This window comes from Dama dama, chromosome 30, assembly GCF_033118175.1.
Source record: "Dama dama isolate Ldn47 chromosome 30, ASM3311817v1, whole genome shotgun sequence".
NCBI lineage: Eukaryota > Metazoa > Chordata > Mammalia > Artiodactyla > Cervidae > Dama > Dama dama.
This window is the reverse complement of record NC_083710.1, coordinates 13,040,660-13,045,440: the sequence shown is the minus strand read 5'-3', so window position 1 is coordinate 13,045,440 and position 4,781 is coordinate 13,040,660.

Genomic DNA, 4,781 nt, shown 5'->3' with positions numbered 1-4,781 from the left:
TATTATTTTCCCTTATCCTTGATGCCTTTATTTTCCTTATGACTTGACAAGGTATAAAATTACAGATATTATCATTCCTAGCACTAGGTGGAACTTTTTAAATCTGAGAATTCATTCCTTTTCTTGTTTCTGGAAATGCATTAGCCATTAACTCTTTTAATATTGACTTTCATCCAGTCTCTTTCTGCAGTCCTTATGGAACAAATACAAACAGAATACTTAAGTTTTACACTGCATTGTTCACGTCTCTTCTAGAACAACCTGATTATGATACATTCTATTGCTTTTCTTTCTCCTCTCTACCTTGTCAATATTTAACTAGCAGTTTAAAAAGTTTTCCAGGGATTAAAATTTTAGTATCTATGATTCATATCTTATTGTTTTAAATCTATCTTTCTATTTCATGTATTAATGTTACTCGTCTTCTTTAAGGATATCCATTCTTTTTATTCTTTTTTGGGATATTTAAATAAATATATATCATAAGACATCAAAGTTTCTATTAACATCAATTTCTTAGACACAAATCTCTAAGTTGTGCCAAAGAAATACTTTGTTTATAAAAATGTTAAATTATGCATTTCAAATATCTAAAAGGATATACACTAAAATAATAGCAGTGTTTGTTCCTAACAGGTATGCATTTTACTTAAGTATTTTACTATTATTTTTATTTTTGCTACAACCAATATTAAATGAATTATTAAAATTATTATACGAGAATTTTTCTACATAAATTCATTTGTCCTAAGGTTATGAAACAACTAAAAGTTGTTTTTCACTTTTACTCCAGTGTTTTTTCTTGAGTCACATAGATTTTTGAAAGGATATAGTGGTATATATCTCCACACAAAAAAAGGAGTTTTATAAAGAACATATTGTAGATGTTGAGATCATACCTAAACATTTTTTCAAGTCCAGTTTTTAGCCACAGTAATGAAGGTGCCAGGGAACTGTGGCAGAGTGGGAAGGACATTAGGAAAAGATGGGAGAAGAAGATATTAAATTGATATTTTAATTCAATTGTACAATATTTATGGTTTATATATTCTAACTGTTCTTGCTCCAGGTCATTAATGTACATTAGAAAGCATATCTTGTATTATTTTATATGATATATTTTCATTTTCGGGATTAATATACTTTGCAATGAGATTTCTTGACATATTACCTCAAGTGTAACAACCAGCATTGATTGACAGGACAATTCATTATCAAAACTCATGAAGCATTTTAGAATATGAGAAATTAAATCCTACTACAATTTACCTCATTTCTATCAGTTTGTAATATTCATATCTATTGGACTAATATTTTCTCTTACATTAAAAGAAATGAACTAACAATGTTTGCTATCAAATTAAATGTTTATACATGAACTTAGAAGATCAATATTGTTCAGTAGAACATTGCAGAGATCCCTGTATTCATATATATACTCATAGAGGCCTTTCGGTATAATTATAAATAACATCACTCTTAGCATCTGCAAAGATAAAAATATCCACTTGAAAACATTCCATGGGTCAAAGAAGTCAAATAAAAAAAGAATCTCATGTAAAAAGATGTGGTAACTATAAAAGCACCTAGATTAGCAAAGAATCTCTAATTTAAATGGTCAAGTTAAACAAGACACAATTAAGACTAATTTGGTTTTCTTGTCTGCAGCTGAGAGAAAGGGGATTTCAAATTAACCTGTATTATGTCTAGTATTATTTTAAAATGTAAATGGCATAACCCTTTCAGCTCATAGCAATGTGGTTATTTTTTTAAAGTAACAAACTCACTTATTCTTTTCCCAGTTCTTATATTCTAATCTGGTACATTGAAATTTTTTCCATTTTTGCTAAAACAGTTTTTCCACAAGGTCAAATTTTTAAAGGAACCTGACTTGTCATTTCAGTAAATATAGAGACAATTGAAAACTTTCATAGGCACAATAAATTGGCCTGGTTATCCCTTGATTCATACATAGTACTGGAAAATGTGCAGGCTCTATTTGACCAGATGTGGCTACCAAAGAAGCCAGGCTTCCAGAATACTTACCCTCAGGGCAGGAGCCCACTAGGATGAAAAAGAACGAGGAGAGACTTGCCATCCTACCCAGTAAGAACTCCTATTTTCCCCAGACATGATGTTCCCCATGAACCTGCTGATTTGATCCTCTGCATTTGAGGACTTGGAGACCTCAGTCTAACCACCTGGCCCCATCCCTTCACTTCTCAAAGTCAGGCGGCTGCTTTGCCGTGGGAGCCCTGAAGCTCAGTTCCTTGCTGGCTGCGTGGAGCACTGCCCTCCTGGTGCTAGCTGGCTCTTCTCAATCACATCTTCACTGGATGCCCCAAGGAGTCTGGCCTCCACATTATATATGCACTGGAGAAAATTCAGATTGTTCCTTGGATGTCTTTCTACATAAATGTAAATGTCTTTGCTACCTGGGTTTTGGCCAACCATACAGGCCAATGCATCACTGTTTTGTTATTTTGTTGTTGTTGTTGTTTTCCCAATGTTTCACTTTGAAGATATTTTGTATGGAAAAATTTGTCATAAGGTTCTCCAAAATTGAGAGTAAATTAGTCTGCCTTTTCAAGATAGAAGTGGTTTTGCCCTGCTCTAACATTCATTTGTAGAGATTTCCTGCATCAGATTACTTTCAGCATATTTATTCTGGGCTGTATGTGAGAAGTACAGTGCGAGATATAAACCAACTGTGTTGTTGAAACTTCATATGGTATACTTAAAATTTATACTTAGCACAGTTTTTGCATCTTGTTAGATCCTGCCCATCAACCTAACTGCTGCAGAAATGGTATCTTGATTATATATATTTATCAGTTGTTGTTCAGTCTCTAAGTCCTGTCCAGACCTTTGCATAGCAACAAAGTGAACTCCTGTTCTTTTATTGAGCAGGAAAAGAGTTTTATGTGTCTTTTCTTGGGATTTTTCAGGCAGCCTGCGTTCCAAAGTGACACTGGGGTTTAAAGGTGTTAGGATTTGAAAGACATTACTGGAAGGGTAAGTTTATAGGCTGGGCATGGGCTCTTCCCTGCGTGAATGGTCGTTGACCGCCTAACCTTCTGTTGTGACTGGGGGAGCCCTGCTGGCGCGCTGTAATTCTCATGCTCCACAGGAGGCTCGGTGTTATCCAAATCCCGATGGTACGCAACTGAATTGATGAAATGACCAGCAAGGCCTAATTAAAGCTGTTCAGCTGAAATGTATTGATGTATTACATCTATTACAGCCTGGTTCAATAGGTCCACCCATGAAGGCTGCCACAGCCTGTAAAGCAGACTAAACAGATTGAATAAATAATGCTGCAAGGAAAGGAGACAGCAAAGGGACCAGAGCAACAGAGCACAAAATGCAACAGGGTGACCTATGAACTTATCATAAGATCCACCAGAAATTAATCTTTATTATTTTTGCATGTTGAGCACTGAAGAGAGAATATTAAGACCTAGAATAATCTTTTAATCTATCATGAGAGCTGGTAAGCTCTTCTCTCCTTTAGTAAACATTACAGTTGCATGACAATGTGCATAAAATCAATGTGGTTTTGCTTGACTTTTCTTTGCAATTTATTGTTAGACTCTAGCATTTTTTTTTTTTTTTTTCCTTTTTGTCTTCTGGCTGAGTCTTTGTGAAAGTTTTTAAAGCATGCAATCTACCACCATCCTTTACTTCTTCTGCCCCAAGAGATTTTTTTATTCCTTTGCTGAATTTGACTTGTTTCACACTCTCATAATTTGTATATGGTTCTGAGCAAAAACTCTGGTGATGAGTTCTAAATTCTGGGCATTTTAACATGGAGATTTCTTACTCATTTATTTGTGGCACTCTGTGTTTCTTATATTATTCTGTTTGCACTGTCAGAAGAGTAAATTATTGTTGCAATTACAGCTTGATGGTAAAACAAAGAAAAGGTAGCTTTCTTAATATACATTACCATATATATGATAGATGAGCAGTGCAAGTTTGATGCACGGAACAGGGCATCCAAAGCAGGTGCTCTGGGACAACCCAGAGGGATGGGGTGGAGAGGGAGGGGGAAGGGGGATTCAGGATGAGGTGTTGTATACCTGTGGCCAATTTATGTTGAAGCATGGAAAAACCATCACAATATCATAAAGTAATTATCCTCCAATTTAAAAATTAATTAAAAAATAAAAAGCTCAGAAATCAGAAAATATATGAAGACCAAAATTCATCAGTGTTTTTTTCTTTCATAAAATTAAATTTTAAAAAAATTATAGATGATAGCTGTCTTCCAAATTTATTTCATGCAATTGAACTTACACTGAACTTCACACATACTTCTGCCTACTTGACATCTCCCCTTAGAGGTTTAAAAGACATCTCAAGCTTAGCATTTAAAAGTGAACTCCTAAACTCTCTCCCCGTCCAAGTTTGCTTCTTCAGCTTCCCCATCTCAGCAAATGTCACACCCTAGTTTTCCACTTGCTCAGGCTCAAAATATTAGTTATCATGAACTAGACTGTCTTTTATACACTTCCCTTCATATCCTGTTTGTTTTTCCTTCTAAATATTTTCTAACTAAATCACTTCTCATTCCCTCTATTGCTCCCTTTCTGCTCTGGCTCATGATTATCTTTTATTTGGATTTCTACCATAGCTTCTTAGGTATTGTCTATGATTTCTCTCCTATCCCTTCTGATTCATAAATAAGTCCTCAGCATCTAATCCAAAATCTGGCCAACTGTAGCTGTGCAACAACAATTAGTTAGATGTATGATATAGGAAATGAACCCCTATGGAAT